Source organism: Geotrypetes seraphini, chromosome 6 (genome assembly GCF_902459505.1).
Source record: "Geotrypetes seraphini chromosome 6, aGeoSer1.1, whole genome shotgun sequence".
NCBI lineage: Eukaryota > Metazoa > Chordata > Amphibia > Gymnophiona > Dermophiidae > Geotrypetes > Geotrypetes seraphini.
The window spans coordinates 68,005,844-68,024,922 of NC_047089.1; the positions used below are offsets into that span (position 1 = coordinate 68,005,844).

Below are 19,079 nucleotides of genomic sequence, written 5' to 3' on the forward strand. Positions count from 1 at the left end.
GGAAGGGAAGGCACGAAAAAGTAGATTTTGAGAAGAAAGCAGAAAAATGGAAGAAAGTTGAATGTTAAAAGTTAATGCTAAAGATGGATGTATGGCAGAAAGTGAAGGAGAGAAAAACAGCAAATGGATAAGGTGGCCCTGGATATACTGTACAGTTAAGAGCACAGACAGAAGAAAGTGCAGCTAGAGACTGGGAAAGATAGTATGAAAACCAAAATCACCAGACAACAAATGTAGGGGAAATGATTTTATTTTCAATTTAGTGATTTAATTGTGCTAATTTGGGGAATTTACATCTGCTGTCTATATTTTGCACTGTTAAGGAAGAAATGCATTTATTTCTATTTCTCTGGGGTTGTATTGCATGCAGAATCTTGAATCTTAGGCTTTCGTTTATATATATATATATATATGTATTAGTACTTTTAGTTTGTGGTCCCGTATTTGCATAGGGGTTATCTGTGTTCTGGTAGAAATGAATGTTGAGAAGCATACGTACAGTGTGCTTTGTGTAGTTTAATTTTGTGGTTAACCATTATGTATTGTTAATAAGATTATATTGTGTGTATATATAGTAACATAGTAACATAGTAACATAGTACATGACAGCATATGAAAAATAAATGGAAAAAATGGTATTACGATTAGTACTATTATGGAGTGAGGTCTGGGGCGGAGCGTGGGCGGGGTCTGGGGCGGAGCTTGTGCTCCCTAACAAAAAAGCGTTCCGCTGCCTATGGTGTATATAATCCTCTACTAATCAGGGATTGGTGATTTTGTTACTTTGTATTGCATTTTCCTTGGTGATTACCCAATAACTAACCTCCCCAGTGAGTGTTGAATCAAGGTTAGGTGCCATTTGTAGAATCGTGCCTAGCGGTGCCTAAATTGACTTAGGTGCCGGTATATTAAGCCAAGGTTTTCTTGGCCTAAAATACCAATGCTTAACTGAATCCATGCACACACTCCTCTCCAAATCTGCCCCTAACCATGCCTTCTTGCCAGTGAGTTCCTTGGTGCAGATACTTATCAAGTTAAATGCCTATAGGCAAATTAATTTTTTAGATTATTTTTAATTGATTTTTAATTGTGCTTTCAATTAGCGCTGTTTAAGTCAATTATAAAAATTAAGTTGGGCACCTAGATTGGGTAGACAAGCTGATCTAGGTGCCTAACTGTAGGCCTTTATTTTTTTTAAATATAGAAACAGGGCCTTAGCGTCTCCTAACTAGGAGGTGGTAGATGCTCCCATGTTAAGATTTTGCAGTAACTGCATGCTAATTGGAACATTAATGCACAACCAGAAAAAAAAGAAAACACATTAAAAATAGGCCAAGGTAAGTCAGGACTTAGCGCATGGAAAGTCCCACGTTAGAATGCATCAAGCCCAGATTTCAGCACATCTTACTAAAATGGCCCCTCCAGTATTGGAGACAATTGAAATGGTGGCTATAATCAACTTTACATGCACTGAAATAGTTTTGGCTATTTGATTTATGAGAGAATGCAATGCATTCTAGTGGCTGAAATTCTATTACTTATTAGGCACGTCGGTGCTTTCTTTGAGGAACAATACATTTTGATAACTTTGCGCAGGAGAAGCCATAAAAAGCATGGCATGCATAATGCAGGACTCATAAAATATTAAAACAACATTTTGTACAGTTCATCTATAAAGCCATATCTTAACACTGGGTAGATGGCTGGGGATAGGGAGAAGCGAGATCTGGTGTAATAACACATATCATAGATTTATATTATATTGCATAAAATGCTGCTTCAATATTTTGAAGTCCCATGTGTGTGCTAGCTTCTGGATTCTTTTTTTTCAGCTACTGTTTGAAGCAGGACTGCATCTCTTCATTCTGCAGTGCTATCTGTGGGACTGCAAAGAGTAACCTAATGCCCTGGTTTTTATATGTCTTGTATAGCTTGGCCACATCTGCTCATTGTGCAACATTTTCACTGGAAAATTTTTAATACTGCGGCAAGCAACATTTTCAAATATGCACTGTCCCAACAGTGCAATTCATTTACCTATTGATTTCCTTGTACTGTACCTGTCTACTGATCAGAAATTCTGCTTTTTTTTAACAATCTTATGGTTTATGTCTGGTAAATTAATTTTCACAATATATCTGGCCTTAATTAGTATAGAAAAAATATTTCTTCTGAGTGAAGCAGCATATAAACTTCAATAAACCAGCAGCCACACTCTCATTTGAATAATTATTAGATCTTATATGTAATTATTTTTTCTAATTTTCAATTAATTTCATTCCAAAACGTCTATAATCCACTTTAAGCAACAGTTAGCAAGCACTCCTGCAGTGACCTCAGCGGCTACACTCAAGCATCTTATTTCATGTAAAGCTTGAGCTATATAGTAGCCAGCCTCCTCATCGGCCACATTATTTTATAAATTCATTTTCTATTATAAGGTTTTAAGTCTAAAAAAACTTATCTTAAATGATAAACTGAATGGGGCTCCGACGTGAATTTAACGTTTCACAGAGTAGCTGTTTCAAGGAGCATCCCATATAATAGTAAAACATATCATCAGCGTATCATAGAGAACAAAAATGGATTTATGAACTAAACACCATTAGCCCTTTTGAGCTACATGCTGAACTGGAATGGATGATGTTAGTATGAATGTTGGTATGTCTGTGTAGCTGCTCAGTGATTGGCTAATTCTTTAGTTAGTTTGTTTAAGAGTGGGAAGTAAGACGCCACCACCATATTGAGACCAGCACAGAGATAGTGGTGTGATGGCTTAAATGGTGAGAAACTGCATGATTTAAATTATCATTTTATGTATCTTGGGGTAATGCTACTATTTAAAAAGGAAGTTTTATGATACGCTGATGATATGTTTTACTGTTAGAGGGGATGCTCCTTGAAACAGCTCCTCCACGAAATGTTGAATTCATGTCGGAGCCCCATTCAGTAAATCATTTAAGATGTTTGTTTTTGGACTTAAAACCTTATAATAGAAAATGAATTTATAAAATAATGTGGCTGATGAAATAAGACACTTGAGTGTAGCCGCTGAGGTCACTGCAGGAGTGCTTGCTAACTGTTGTTTAAAGTGGATTATAGATATTTTGGAATAAAATGAATTGAAAAAAATTATTACATATAAGATCTAATAATTATTCAAATGAGAGTGTGGCTACTGGTTTATTGAAGTTTGTGGCAAATTAATAGGGCATATTAATTAAAGAATGGGGCCTTGAAATTGTTGACCTCCAGTAAACTGCTCAGAATTCAAATTCAAAGCAGTCTTATCTGATGATACATTCCGCATAGATGTCCTTTGTATTAATGAATGATACCTGAGCAGATGGAAGACAATGGGGGTAAATAATATGGTGCCTAATTATCAGATTTTTCTGGATATCCATGAATATGAATAGATGTAGTCTCACGCATATTCACTGAGGGAAATCCTAAAAACTTGACTGCACTGAAGGATGAAGAATGGATACCCCTGAGATAGAGGCAATATTTAGCCATGATCCAGATAGCTTATCCAGATACATTTAGGACAATGTTTTTGCTCTCCTAAGTTGTCCGAATAGTTATCTGGATTGTAGCAATGAAACCAGTTGTTACCTGAATAAATTTGGTCTCTATCTTTACTCGTCCCAAACTGCTCCAGCACTGTCCAGATATATCTATATTATTATCTGTTTAGTAACATTGAATATCTTTCTCAGTGGTATTTATCCAGGTAGTAGGGCTGTTGTCTAGATCAAGGGTAGACAATTCTGGGCCTTGAGAGACACAGGGAGGTCAGATTTTCAGGATATCTACAATAAATATGCATGAGATAGATTTGCATCTCGAGGCAGTGCATGCAGATCCATCTCATATATATTCATTGTGGATATCCTGAAAACCTGACCTGCCTGTGGCTCTCGAGGACCAGAATTGCCTACCCCTTGGTCTAGATAAATACTTTAGAATATCGAACCCAGAGTTTATTGTGAATCAACGTTTCTTGTTCCACTGCTCTACAATAGTGTTTGGTTTCTGTTTTGTTCAATGAGATAACTTGAATTCGATTATTTTGTTTCAGATTAAGAAATCTACATTTGAACAAGTTCCAGAGCTACCCTTCCTGCAATCAATTTTTCTTCTGCATTCTGCCAGGGTTGGCAACTCTTGAAATTGTTTATTGCTGACAGTCTACCACATTTGTACCGACAACCTAACTTTTTTATGGACACTCATTTTATTGTCACCATTTTGGGCTCCTGTTACAAAGGTGTGCTATTATTTTTAGCGCACGCACACGAATAGCGCGCACTAGCCGATAAACTACCGCCTGCTTAAAAGGAGGCGGTAGCGGCTATCGTGCGTGGCATTTTAGCGCTCGCTAAAACCGCTAAGGCACCTTTGTAAAAGAAGCCCTTTGAGTTCAGCTGGTTTTGCTATGCCGAAGTTCACCCCTTTGTATACCAAAGTAGTACAGCTTCAGAGAGCCTGAGCCCACAGCATCGGAGAAAGGCCAAATCACTCACTTCATTGCTACCTAAGGGGAATAATTTTTATGGCTATGTGACTTTTAAAAATATTATTTTATTGATTATCAGTAAATATATTGACAGTCGGCAGCCCTGCTTCTGTTGCTTTTGTTCCACATCTACTAGCCATTCTGTGTAATGATTTTATTGGTTTAACTCTTTTGTTGATTGATTATACTTGCATTCTAGATGCAATTGATTTCCTGAACTCGTTGTAATCTCTGATCATGAATTATTTTAATAGGTTTTAGTTTGTTCTATTTCTTGAACATGGCAATCATAGCAATCCAAGCCTGCAATAAGAATGTTTCATGGAAATAGGTTTCAATAAAAATAGACTACCAACAAGCATTTATATAATTTAATACAGACAAAAGTTTATATCATCACTGGTGGAAAAGTGCACACACCTCAGAAGGCATATACCGTATTTTCACTCATATACCGTGCACCCGTGTAAACGCGCACACAGGTATAGCGCGCGGGGAACAGAAATTTATGTAATAAAATTGTAATATAGCGCGCACACGCGTATACCGCGCATGCTAAAACCTCCCGCCTACTCCGAACCGGCATCCCCCGCTTGCATCACCCCCCCTCCCCCTCTGATCCGAGATAATCTGATCCGGCATTCCTCCTGCGAACCGGCATCCTCCTTCCCTGCTCGCGTCACCCACCCTCCCCCGCGATCCTACATCCCCCCCAGCACTGCAAAGACAACTCTTACCTGATTGGGCACCGGCACCAGCACCAATGCACAGGATGTGCCAGTGCCAGTGCCTGAAGATCCTCCCTCGTTGGGTTGGGCTGGGCTGGGCTGGGCGGTGCGAGAGAGATCCTCCTTCTTCCTGTGCCGGGCTGGACTAGGCTTTGAGCATTTGCGCATGCTCAAAGCCTTCTGGTCCGAGCGAGACCAGAAGGCTTTGAGCATGCGCAAATGCTCAAAGCCTAGTCCAGCCCGGCACAGGAAGAAGGAGGATCTCTCTTGCACCGCCCAGCCCAGCCCAGCCCAACCCAACGAAGGAGGATCTTCGGGCACTGGCATATGCTGTGCATTGGTGCTGGTGCCGGTGCCCAATCGGGTAAGAGTTGTCTTTGCGGTGCTGGGGGGGATGTAGGATCGCGGTGGAGGGGGGGGTGACGCGAGCGGAATGAGGATGCCGGTTCGCAGGGGGAATGCCAGATCAGAATGAAAAAAAAAATATGTACAACGCACTCACACGTATAACGCACATGGTTATGCAGGGTTTGTAAAATTGTGTATAATGCGCATGTTATATGCGTGAAAATACGGTAATTAGAAATTTCAGTGTGATTGGAGATGAACGCATACTCACACGAAAGCAAACTGTCTGTTCCTAAATGGGGAGTACCTGTTCATGTCAGTGGCCTATGTCATAAGGCGTATGAGGACAGACTCAAAGATCTCAATATGTATACTTTGGGGGAGAGGGGAGATATGATAGAGATGCTTAAATGCCTACATGGCATAAATATGCCTGAAGTGAGTCTCTTTCATTTGAATGAAAGCTCCAGAGTCAGAGGACATGGGATGGGGTTAAGAGATGATGGACTCAGGAGTAATCTGAGGAAATACTTTTTTTACAGAAAGGATGGTAGATGCATGGAATAGTCTCCTGGTAGAGGTGGCAGAGACAAAGATTGTGTCTGAATTCATGAAAGCGTCGGACAAGCACATGGGATCTTTCAGGGAGAGAAGATAGTGGATTCTGCAGAGGGGTAGACTGGATGGGCCATTTGGCCTTTGCCATCATGTTTCTATGTTCTGTCACTTAATATTCACAATGTTTCAACTCTGTCCATTCATGCGGCGAAGCATATTCTGTTTTGTATATGAAGTGCCTTTTTAGACAAAACAAATAGGAGATTTGAGGCTATAATTTGTCTCTCTATTGTGCTGAGTTTATAATTTAACAGTGATAGATTTAGATTTCTATCGCTATGGAGCTCATTTTCAATTATGTAAAACATCCAAAATGTGGCATAAAGGGGCAGATGGATGGTTTTCACACCAAACCCTTCCAATTTGCTATTTTTGAAACCCATTTTGAAGGTAGATTTCTATGGTCATTGTCCGAAGTGCATCTAAATCTCAAGGGGGCATGTTGCAGGCGTGATTTGAGTGGGACTAATCTGGGCTTATGATTTGAATGTTTTTCTGCAATAATCAAACATTTAAGATAACGTCCAGGGCACAGTTTGGATGTTTGGGGCTAGACCTGTTTTAACAACTGATAGTTGCTGCACTAAGAATTTCATTTTTTTTAAACTGCGTGAAATACGATATAATGACAAATTTGCATGCACTGCCTCCACTGCATGCAAATCACATGAATACTCATTATGGATATTCTGAAAACCTGACTGGCTGATTTCACTTCCAAACACTGTCACTGCCTCGGGGGATTCACTGGCACACACGTTTGTAAGACGGCGTCTCACTCAAAAGAGATTTCACTTCTAAACACTGCCACAAGCCTAGCTTGGCTTGGCCTGGCTTGTGGCAGTGTTTGGAAGTGAAATCTCTTTTGAGCGAGACGCCTTCTTACAAACATGTGTGCCAGTGAATCCCCCGAGGCAGATCCATGGACTGAAATGCCCGGAAGGGTCAGTATAGTAGCTGTACCCGGGCATCGGGAGTGTAACTCGTCTTAACAGACAGTTAAGTAGAGTCTCACATATTGTTTTTTGAAATTAATTATGATTGAGCCGAAACTTCAATATTGCTCTATTAAGGTACTCAATAGATCAAGGAGGGTGGGGGGAGAAACAAAATCATTATATCTGCTTGAGATCGATAAAGTGGGTACTAGAATAGCTGGGTGTTATAAGAAGCCCCTGATCTTGTTCCAATTGAAATTCTGATATTTCTCTCCTTCATCTGTACCACATATAAACACACCTTTGTTTTTTGGGGGGAGAGATTTGGGATACTTTATGAGAAAAAAGTTTTCAAACATTTGTGGACTAACATTTGCAGATTTAAGTGGTGAAAACATATTTTTGCAGTAGGATTAGGGAGACTCTTATGTCCATTTTGGAGAGATGTGGTGTGGTGTTTTGATGCTACCCTTCATTCTTTGATGGTTTAAATCCTGTATGACTGCTGCAGACATTATGGCTGGTTCTATTAGAGCAGGAAGCAGCCTAGTATAGCCTAGTAGTCAGTGTAGTAGACCTGCAGAGAAGGGGACTCAGGCCTATATCCCACTTTAACTACTATACTTGTAGTGGAAAGTTTGAGCCCTCTAAAACCCTTCATATAGGTCACCCCTGCAGCTATAAGAGTTATTGTGGTGTACAGTAGGTTTATGATGAGTTTTGGAGGACTTCTCCTACAATGTATGGGGATAACAGTGACATATGTAACTGAGACCTTGTATATGAAGTTCACTGCAATGCCCCCTAGGGTGCTGCACTGCTCTACTGGAATGTTTGTGTGGCCACTCTACTAAGAATGCTAGCCTCCCAAAAATCTTGATGAATTGTTTTTGTGTGTTTGTCCCTTGGACATTTCTTTTTCCTAAAAAATGGTCCTGAAAGATAGATGCACTGAGCTCAAAAAAGTCTAGCAAATGGCTATTTTCAAAACAAAAAGACATCATATTGAAAATGCCCATATGTGGAATGTATTCTCATATAACTCCTAGTTTTCAATATCTGTTCATGCATATGTAAGGGTGAATCACAAATTAAAGGCAATTGTTAAATCACATGATAACTGGAACAGAGCTTTGAAATGCAATATATGTACTCGTCTTTTAGATGGTTCGTCCATGCACAGTGTAGCGCTCGGTCTTTAATTGTGTGGCAGCCATGAGGTCAGAAACATGGGCACTCCATTGCAAGATTGCACCATCAAAGAACAATGTGCAATAGTGCACTTTCTTTAGGCAGAGGGAGTGAAACCTTTGGAAATTCACCATTGGATACTGACTAAATATGGACATAGCACCATGAATCAACAAAAAGTTTATGAGTATGTATAAAGGTTTAAAGCGGGATGAACAGGTGTAACCAATTAAGGTCGTTCTAGTCGCCCATCAACATTGCACACACAAGAGCATATTTACAGGTTGGATGCCTTGATTAGAGAAAACCAATGGATAACAGTGTCTCAATTGGTTGCAATTTTGGATATCAGCTATGGATTTGCATATGCCATAATGCATGATGGCTTGGGATACAGGAAAGCCTGTGCATGATGGGTTCCTAATCAGCTTACTGATCTGCACAAGCAAGCATGTGGAGGTTGCAACTCAATTCCTGAGATGGTATGAAGAAGATCTGAGTAATCTGGAGAGAACTTTCACCGGCAACAAGACTTCGGTGCATCACTTTGACCCAGAGAGCAAAAGAGAAAGCATGATGAAGAAAAGCACGCGGTGCTTACCAGACTTCGGGAGCTATCAAAAAACGTCTATGCAGGAATGCAGAAGCTAGTTGAATGATACAACAAATGCGTCATCTTGCATGGGGACTATATAAAAGAGTGATATGTTCAATTGCTCACAGTTACTTCTATTACAGCCGTAAAATGTATTTTGCCTTTACCGGTACTTGTTGTTTTACCCTCGTATTAGTTTGGTCTTATTGGATGTGTGTAAATTAGGGAGCTTTGCCCAACAGGGTAGATCCAGCCATGGATTTACCCTATTGCATACAGGGACTTGTAGTTCTGATTTCCCCATTGTCTGCCCTAAGAAAATAAAGACTACAAATCCCTGCATGCATTGGTGTAATCCCAGAACTGAGTTGACCCTGTTAGGCAAATCTAGATGACTGGATCCAATTGGCAACCTTAGCTTAAAGACCTCAAGTTTTAGAACTGAATATTTTCTTTTCTCACTGGTACAGGACCACACTAGAAGCCACTTTAATGTATTACAACACACACAAGTCAGATAACTGAATTTATGATGCCACAACAAGCTATAAAATTAAAGTGTTCTAATGTCTCAAGACCTTAGAACAGTGCAGTGTAGCATGAAGAATTTATGATGTAAATAAAAGCTTGATTTAATAATACAGATGCTGAATGTGCATTTTATTGAGTATAGTTTATGAGGATTATTGTAAGGGTAAAGCAAAGCAAATGTAGTTAAAAGGAAAGGGCTGAAATGATGGCTGGAAAAGAATATCATCTCACTCTGAATGTTCTTAAAATTATGCTTTGATTATAGAAAAACAGCTGCCCACATTTTTAGATAAGGTAATACTACTTAGTACCAAGTATTTTGTGAATGTGTAGGACTGTTCTCTTTCCTTTCCTTATGCAAATAACATTTTCAAGTTAATTTATAGGATCTGTACCTTGTTATTTCTGTTAGAAGGTTCTTGGAATTGTCACCCATACCTTAAAGTACAGTCATAGTGGCTTATGTTCTGCAAAATGTTAATCTATTTTAATTTCCACCCCCACCCCCACACACACATACATACAGACCAGCAAACAGACCAAAAATCTACTCTACGATTCTAGCAAACAGACATAAAATCACTAGCCTTGGTGATCCCAACCCACTAGTAGCAAAGAAATCCTTCAGCCAACCCTCCCCCCCCTCAAGTCCTGGCTCCAATGAGACTCCCCAACCCCACCCCACCCCTGCCACCAAGCAGAGCAAGTCCCAAGTACGGGCATGTCTTACATGTGGCACCTGCCTGCAAATTCACCTAGAGACCAAAACACTCAGAAACAGGCCTTTCCTTGGTCACTGGTATATAAATGGGTGGGGGCAATGCCCACTCCTGTCTCATGTCCCTGAGTCTCCAAAATGGCTGCCAGAGCTCTAGTTGTAATATTGCAGTATTACCGGTAAGGGGTCAGGCTTCTATAGGGGCAAACAAAACAAAAGCCCAGGTGTTCCACAGTCAGAGAACAGAAGTCCAAAACACAAAAGAAGAAAAGACTGGAATACAATGATCTTGACAAGGCATTTATTAAGACAAGTCAAACAAAAGTAAAAAATCAAAAATACAATAATCTCCACCATGACTGACTGACGCATGATGTAGAAGTACTCACGCTCCCGTTGGGGGTTGGGGAGAAAACCCCTCAGTACACAGAAAATGTCCATTCTCCATCCCTTTTTCGGTCTTCGGGAGTTTTCAGTGTAGTGGGGAAGGGGTCCCCCCAACCCCCAACGGGAGCGCGAGCACTTCTAAGTGTAGTAGGGGGGTTCCCCCCCTCACCCCCCTCAGAGCACATACGGGAACGGCAGAAGCAGAGGCACGCATTTGTCCTGTGCGCAAATGTTGCCGCGGGATTGTTGGCACACCAAAGTCCTGCACGCTTTTGATGGGTCACCCTTACCTACCCATAAGCTTAGGGCTATTGGGAATTGCTTATAACTGAAAAATTATTATCAGCAACAAACATAATAACCTGCTTATACTGTGAATGAACTCTTGTGACCCGTTCTGGGCTCCTTTGGGAGGACGGGCTAAATAATTGAATAAATAAACAAATTATTCTTGCCAAACCCTTCCAATTTGCTATTTTCGAAGTCTGTTTTCTATGCTGTGGCATGGGCAGGACTAGGGCAGGCTTATGCCTTAGATATTTTTTTGCCATAATCAAACATTTAAGAGTACGTTCAGGGCACAATTTGGGTCTAGACTGTTTTAATAATGAATGAGTACCAAAAGGGTGCCCAAGCTGACCAGATGTAAACATGACCCCCCCCCCCCCTCCAACAGTTCCTATGAGCATCGGGAGCAGCGCGGCTCTCTGCGCTAAAACCGCTAGCGTGGTTTCGTAGAAGAGGGGGTAAATACCTTGTACGATAGCTTCTGATGTTATAGCCAATCCTAGTAGAGCAGCAAGCAGGTTTCTGGAGTCAACCACAGAAAGGGAGACTCAGGCCCTTATTCTACTCGACTACACTTATAGTGGAATATGTGAGCGTTCCAAAACCCACCCAAACCCCACTGTACCTACATATAGGTGCCACCTGCAGGCATAAGGGCTTTTGGAATGTACAGTTGGGTACTCAATGATGTATGAAGATGAAAGTGAGGTTATTCAAACCTTGACAAATGTAAAACTTCACCTCACTCTATGAGAAGAGGAAATCAAAAATTATAAGGCTAAATCTCCAAAATTGAGCAAAGCCACAGCATCCAACTATGATATGTTGTATGTCTTTAACACTTGCTGTATTTTGTCATCTTCTAATCTTTTCAGAAGTAAGACAACCAGTGGCATCTGGTGATTCATTCATTTATTTTTCTTTCAAAGTGCAGAGTTACTAGCCCAATACAGGGCTTTCTCAAGGGTTCACAGTAGGCGCTCTTTCTTTAGCGTCCTCACATTTCAGGTGCTAGATCTGCCAGATCTTCTGAAAAGATTAGAAGATGACAAAATACAGCAAGTGTTAAAGACATACAACATATCATAGTTAGATGCTGTGGCTTTGCTCAGTTTTGGAGATTTAGCCTTATAATTTTTGATTTCCTCTTATAGAGTGAGGTGAAGTTTTGGATTTGTCAAGGAATGTACAGTTGGGTCCAATAGGTTTTGGAGGGCTCATCACCCAATATAAGGGGGTTATGTTGAGATGTGTACATGGGCCTTTTTATATGAAGTTCACTGTCGTGCCCTATGAGGTGCTCCACTGCTCTGCTGGGATGTCTGTGTGGCCAATCTACTATAAATGCTGGCCCCCTCCTACACCCCAATGGTTTGTTTTGTGCATTTTTCTTTTGGATTTTTTTTTTTTTTTTTTTTAAATCGAAAATGGTTCAAAAAGATATGGTCAAGTTTGGTACTGGATTTTTGTACATTTTCCACAAAACATCTAAACCTGGATTTAGACAGCATATTGAAAATGCCCCTCAAAATGTTTCAAGCCATTGGGACACTATCTTGCAAAGAATTTTTATTTATTCAGTTTTCTATACTGTTCTCCCAGGGGAGCTCAAATAGTTTATATGGATTTATTCAGGTATTTTTCCCTGGCTGTCCTTGTGGGCTCACAATCTATCTAATACACTTAGGGCAATGGGGGGACTGAGTGACTTGCCCAGGGTCACAAAGAGCAGTGGGGGTTTGACCCCTCAACCTCAGGGTGCTGAGGTTGTAGCTCTAACCCTTGCACCACACTCTCAGACATAGTATGGTAGAAGATTACATGGCAAACATTGTCTGACAGAGATGGCAGAACATACAGCTGGGATAACTCCTGTGGGGTTCCGCAGGGCTCCCCCCTGTCCTCCACCCTGTTTAATGTCTACCTGGCCTCCCTAGGAAACCTTCTGCAAAGCCCCAAGCTCAAATTTTTCATCTACGCAGATGACATTACAATAGTCATCCCGCTAACCAGTTTCACGCCAGAGTTCCTCACCTCCCTTTCAAGCATACTCAATCAGATAGAACTCTGGATGTTATCCTACAAACTAAAACTAAACCCTGACAAAACAAAATTCTTCCTAGCTACCCCCAAAGACAAAATCAAAGACACCACAATTCAAGAGAAAGGATCGGTCTTCCCCCTTGAACAAACCTTAAAAATACTGGGAGTCACACTAGACAAACATCGATTCCTGGAGAAACACACTGATATTACAGTCAGCAAAAGCATCTCGGTGCTCTGGAAACTCCGCACCATAAAAAAATACTTTGACGACACCTCATTCCGCCTGCTAGTACAATCCTCCATTCTCAGCATACTGGACTACTGCAATATCATCTACTTGAGCGCCACGAAGAAAACCATCAGAAGACTTAAAATAATTCAGATCACCGCTGTTCGCCTCATATTCGGCCTGAATAAATGGGAACACGTCACCCCTTTTTACCACAAACTTCATTGGCTACTATTAGAATCCAGAGTCCTATTCAAGTTCACTTGTTTCTGTTACAAAACAGTATTTGGTTTATCCCCACGCTACATCAACCCACACTTCTACCTGAATCGCAACAACAAGAACTCCCACAGAATTCATCTGTTCGCCTTCCCCTCCCTAAAACTATGTCACTCCAAAAGATTCCTTGACAAAACCTTGCCTTCCAGGCTGCCAAGCTGAACCCATGGCTAGCCCAAATGGTCCTCGAGGCCCCCACCTACCTCGGTTTTAGAAAATTACTCAAAACTCACCTATTCCATGGACAGGACCCTTAATGCCCCTCCTCAATGAACCGAAACCACCTGCACTCCCCTCCCCCCCTCTACTGTACTACCCCAACCTTCCCCCCAATGACCTACTGTTTCCTACTCCTTCTAACCTCAACTACTTCGTTGCTTACAACTCTGATCAATTGGTGTGAACCGCTTGTAACACTTATTAAAAGATGTGAACCGCCTAGAACTCCCTGGGTATGGTGGTATCCAAAAATAAAGTTATTATTATTATAGTTAACAAACCAAGGTAAAGCATTAATATGACAAAACACGGGGCTCCTTTTACAAAGGTGCGCTAGCATTTTTAGCACACGCACCGAATTAGCGCGTGCTATAGTGCGCGCTACCCAAAAAACTACCGCCTTCTCAAGAGGAGGCGGTAGCGGCTAGCACGTGGGGCAATTTAGCACGTGCTATTCCACGTGTTAAAGCTCTAATGCACCTTTATAAAAGGAGCCCATGGTGTGGTGAGACATAGTATGGCGAGCATAGTATGGCAAAACATAGCATAGCATACATAGTATGGCTAACATAGTATAACGTGACTTGGCAAAAATGGTAAGGCCAGTGTGCATGACAAAACATAGCATGGAAGACAGAGTGGCAAACATGGCATGAGAGTGGCAAACATGGCATGAGAGCGGCAAACATGGCATGAGAGCCTCGTATTGGTAACATTTGGGGGGATTTGTGTGCAAAGGCTCATTTGCAAATACATATGCATATTTACCCCCTCCCCATACATTTGCATATTTACCCCCCTCCCCACACAAACACTTTGTAAAAACAAGATTAATTCAATGAGGCATAGCTGTGAGTTTTTCTTTGCCTAGACTGTAGAAACATTTCATGCAAATTTAATTTGCATAGATAGCAAACTTTCACTTGAAAAGGCTGAAAACTTACGGGAAATAATACAATTTAGAATATCAGTTTCTTAGAAAGAAATTAGGATTTGACCCTGTGAGTGTTGTTTGCCTCTCTTCCTTTTTTTTTTTTTTTTTTGTGCCACCGTGTTTTCTTGCTACATTGTTTCCTGCATTATGCTGCACACAAAGAGAAAGCGAGTTCGGGGGACTTTCTCACCAGCCCGAACAGACTCAATAATACAACAGAAAATCGAAAGGTATACCACCGAGGTGAAACCGAGGGAGCGGGCCCTGCATTTGACCAGCTGGAAGGAGCAGCTAGGTCCTCGAGGCTTCATGTCAGCTTATCTTCCCCGTAGCTGTCTCCTCCTCTGTGTCCAGCGTCCAAAACAGCACAAATGCAGGAAAAGCAATCAATTTTAGAATTGGCTGAGGTCCAAAGTATGGGCAAGTTGTCGATTGCGAGTCGCCAGGATTTGGTGAGCAGTGAAGGAGTAGGAATAGGAGTTTCATCTCTCCCCACGGTGGTTACTTTAGAATCTATTTCGAAGGCTATTACTGAATTGACCTCTGCAGTTAAAAATCTTCAGCCAAGGTAACTGTCTTGCTTTCAAAAATTGATATTCTTAGTAATACAGTGGAAGAGGTTCGACAGGATTCTTCTACTAAGATTCAACAAGTGTGTTCTGATGTTCAAACTCTCCAGGAATTTAGAAGTATATTAGTAAAAGATCAAATGCATTTGCAAAGAAAAATAGAACAAATAGAGAATTATAATAGAAGATTGAATCTTAGAATTTTAAATTTTCCAATGGATTCTGGTATATTACCTATGGATATGTTCAAGAACTATTTGATTGTGGTTTTACATTTTTCTCCTGATAGGCAAATATGCTACCATCTGCTGAACATCAGAAATTGGACTTAAATAACATTTCAGCAATTTTAGAAGACTCTGTATCAGATACTACATATAGATCTACTTTGATAGCTTCCTTCATTTTTAGCAAGATTTGACCAAAGTGTTGAGATAATATTTACACATTTTGAAAGTTTCTTTCTATGGTCAAAGAGTTTGGATTTACCCAGATGTTACCAAGATAACACAAGACCGAAGGAGGTTTTTTCTTTCTTATAGGCAAGAGACAGTTGACCTTGGAGCTTCATTTCTGTTGTGCTACCCATGTAAATGGTTGGTAAAACTGGGAGGTTTAAAATATATATTTTTTGATCCACAGCAATTAAAAGCCTTTATAGATCTAAAGAAGATTATCAAGGATTAATTTGACGTGGCTAAGTAGGATATATCACTTTATTAGTGTTAGGGCTATATTGTAATTATCATTCTTTTTCTTTTTGATTGAACTCATTCTTTGCTTGGCATAACTCCCCCTTTTTATTAGTGGGCTAATGAGGATATTAGATAATTTACCTTTGGAAGAAATGTTTTCCTAATTTGATTAAACTATCTGGATTTCTGTAGCAAGTGGATACTTGTGTATTATTATTTGAAAATAAAAAGAAATATATATAAAAAAGAAATCAGGATTTAACAGGAAAGAATTGAGGCATTAAGAAAGGGCTCAAATTTAAATCATAAAATCCTCTGAAAACATTCTTTGTTTTGTTCCTGCAATACATTAGATTCTTTCAGCTTATAATAGTGCAGTGGAGCTGAGTGCCACCTACTGGTCCTCTCAGCTTTTTTCAGGTTACGGCTTGAGTTTCAGTTTCACTGTATGATCCAGTTGTTCTCATTCCTTGACTTGTACTAGAGAATGACACAGGGACAAATTTTTCCCCATCCCCGCGGGAACTCATTTTCCCGTCCTGTCCCCATGAGTTCTTTTCCTGTCTCTAATCCCATTCTTACAAGCTCTGTCCTCATCGGCACAAGCCTCAAACACTTTAAAATCCTAAGCATTCGAGGCTTGTGCAGTTAAGGCAGAACTTACAGGATTGGGTCAGGGACAGTGACAAAAGTCACGGGGATGGGACGTGGAAAATGAGTTCCTGTGGGGACGGGGACAAATATGTCCCCGTGTCATTCTCTAACTTGTACATCTTGAATAAGCCCTTTTAACCACTAGAGACAGGCAGTCAGAAAAGTTTGGCAATGCATCATTTCCAGAAATGTTCATTTAACCTTTTCGCATCACAAGAGCAAAGTCGTATGAGGGAAATTCTATATCTAGCACTGAAAGTTAGGATCTGAAAAGATTCATGCTGAGCCTCCTGTTCTATAAAGGACACTCAAACTTTATAAAACCCTGATGCAGCACACAGGTAGCACTTAACTTTGGACATCAGACATGCCTGATAGAAAGTTTCAAGTTTCAAGTTTATTAGGATTTTATATACCGCCTATCAAGGTTATCTAAGCGGTTTTTACAATCAGGTACTCAAGCATTTTTCCCTATCTGTCCCGGTGGGCTCACAATCTATCTAACGTACCTGGGGCTATGGAGGATTAAGTGACTTGCTCAGGATCACAAGGAGCAGCGCGGGGTTTGAACCCACAACCCCAGGGTGCTGAGGCTGTAGATCCAACCACTGTGCCACACACTCCTCACGAAACAGGTGTAAGTTAGGTGTCCAAAGTTTGGCACAAGTTGGCACTATTCTATAACTTGGCGCCTAACTTTTGGGACTGCTCGTGACCCACCTATGCCTCTCTAATGGCCACACTCCCTACAGCCCCTTTTGGGTTATGCATGGGAAAAGTTAGGTGTCAGTTTCTAGAATAATGCACAAGGGAGATCCATAGGCACCTGATCTCCCAATTAGAATGCACTCATGCTGAAATAAAACTGTACAGGTGCTGCGTTTTGCAAGAACGCGTCAGTTTGATTCGTAACTTGTTGTAAAGCAGTCCAAATCAATAAATAGTATCACTACTCAAAATCCTAAAAAAAGGCCAACGGTAAAACAAAGAGATTCCAGCTTGCTCACAACTAGAGACGAAGACATAACACCGCTAGGATAAAAGTTGTGGACTTAAACATGTAATAAATGCTTAACAAATGCTGTCTTGAAGAAGCTCTTAGCACTTTAATAAGAGTGAAACGGAGACATTCCGTCGGGAGGAAAGCCGGGCGTTACATTTGACCCGAGCTAAGTACCATACAGTATACAGCATAAGCTAATGCGTAAACATTTGTGTAATTTAAAAGTTGCTTGCAGAGAAAATAAGACGGTTATCAATGATAGCCTTGTTACAAGCCTAGTAACTATGATATGCTCTGGTTGCTGGCTTTGGGCACTTGAGATATAGAGTCTTCGTCTCTAGTTGTGAGCAAGCTGGGATCTCTTTGTTATATCGTTGGCCTTTTTTAGGATTTTGACTTGTTGTAAAGTACCTGGTCTAGGGCACACTATAAATATCAACTTAATAACTATAGTTACTTTTATGAAAGCACTGAAAATGTCATCTTGAAAAAAAATGTGTTTCTCCCTTTCTCAGTTAGTTGCACAAATTCACATCCATTTCAACTCCGAAAGATAAGCTTATGTGACTTCTACAAACAGACTCAATGGGCTGCAGATCTTCCATAGGCCGTATCCAGAATGTGTGGCCTAAACTGTGCTTACTAGAGATGGTCTATCATTTGCCATCTCCTTCCTAAATCCATGTAATGGTACAATTATATGGCTATACCCTCTATAAATTCTAAAAATATTTTTAATTTTCTTTCTATAATTTATGTGTGATCAGACATGTATTTCAATTAAATAAAAGAAATTAAAAATATTTTTGGAATTTATTGTGGGGGAGTGGAGGGTAAAGGCGTGAGCACTTCCTTACTGAGGCACGAATTAATATCTGTTAAGTGGCTAATCAGTGCTCTTTTCCTCATTAAGATTGGCACGCAAATTCCAGCACACAACTTTTTGTGATCTCTATAGAAGAAATGTGCACTATTATTGTCAAATGATAAAACACAATTTTTCTGCCCATTTTGAGGTTTTAATGACACGCAGTGACATTTCCTACAATGCAAATAACAGAAAACATACTGGGGAAAATATATTTTTTAAAATATTAAAAACTCCCTTGAATTCATAGTTGTTACTACCTCTTTCTTAAATCCAAGTAATGAGTAAGTTATGTGAATATATCCTGGTCGCCTCATAAAATACAAACAGAGACAGTGAAAAGGTCAAAGGGAAAACTTTATTTCTGCACAGGTTCTGCACTCTCAACAATGTATGTCAAACACAATCCAGGGGGATGGGAGCGGGAGGGGGTATATCTTTTGTTTTGGTATTATTCCTTTTTTTTTTTTTAATATTCTTTATTCATTTTGAAAACTTACAGCAAGCGTACAGGAATATATCATTAGTAACAACAATAACACTTGTAATTCTCATATAATTCTACAAACATAAAAATTATATCCCGTCCCACCCACCTTCTTTCAAATATTATAATTAATTATATCATAAATATAATATAAACACAAAATATAGTGAAGTTTCCAGAAAAACTCCCTCCCACCCCCCCTATGTGTACATATATTCATCCAAGGAAAATG

General features: G+C 40.2%; 1 protein-coding gene across 1 annotated transcript in view; it reads left to right on the forward strand.

Annotated features, from left to right (window-relative positions):
- The window catches only part of EPSTI1 (epithelial stromal interaction 1), a 74,995-nt gene extending 70,373 nt beyond the window's left edge, over nt 1-4,622 (forward strand). Inside the window, exon 11 of the mRNA XM_033949955.1 lies at nt 4,085-4,622. The gene's annotated coding sequence lies outside the window, so the exon portion shown is untranslated. The remainder of the gene's footprint in view (nt 1-4,084) is intronic.
- The last annotated feature ends 14,457 nt before the right edge of the window (nt 4,623-19,079 follow it).